The sequence below is a fragment of the Aptenodytes forsteri genome, unplaced genomic scaffold, assembly GCF_000699145.1.
Source record: "Aptenodytes forsteri isolate BGI_AS27 unplaced genomic scaffold, ASM69914v1 Scaffold109, whole genome shotgun sequence".
Classification (NCBI taxonomy): Eukaryota; Metazoa; Chordata; class Aves; order Sphenisciformes; family Spheniscidae; genus Aptenodytes; species Aptenodytes forsteri.
The window spans coordinates 3,241,524-3,242,412 of NW_008794431.1; positions in this window are offsets into that span (position 1 = coordinate 3,241,524).

Sequence of the window (889 nt, forward strand, 5' to 3'; positions counted from 1 at the left end):
TCATCATAACAAAAGAACTCAAGAGCCGTTTTCATTAATTAATATATTTTCTGCATTATAGTTAACATATGTACTTTCTTCGTGTCATCCTTATTTCGTTAAGTATTGATATTTTGTTATATTCAGACATGAGTACATTTTCAAAGTCTTTTGCAATAAATATCATAAAATAATAGAGATTCACATAATAAATATTCTTTACAATAAAAAAAGTTTTAACAGACTTTTGTCTTAAAAATAGCTGGGATTCAACTTTGTGTTTTATACATAAAATATACAAAAAAGGACCACAATTTGTGGCTAAGGCAATAAAACAGGGACAGAATAAAATTATGAAGTACAGAGCAGAGCTAAATTCACTAAACCAAAGGATCACAAGAAACTTTAAGGATTCAAGAACGTTTAGGTGACTCAATGACACCTGAAGGCTGTTTGGATATATGAACACCACCAACTTGAATATCAACTGCTACTGACAGACTATAAAAACAGGAGTAGGAGGGTGGAGTGAGCAATATCCTTCAAAGATTTGACAGCAAAAGAAACAAATGAGTATGTTGCAGCCGTAATGTCTCCAATGTGAAGATCTACACCGTGTAGCAAAAACTGAAGTTACATTGAAAATGTAAAAAAAGGAGGCAGGATAATTCTCAGGACTGAGAATGTTCCAAAAGTTAAAACGAAAAGGGGGGGGGGGGAAGCAAAAAAAAAAAGCAAAAAAGGCTGCTTATAGAAGAGTCAGGCCTTTCATTTGGTAAAGCCTTTATTTTACATCCCTCTCCAGAAAGAACACACACAAAACGTTATTTCACAATCCAGCTCACTCATGAAAGTTGTTCTTCCTTGGTACCCAGGGGGTTAAGGGAGAAAAAAGAAAAAAAAAAAAAAA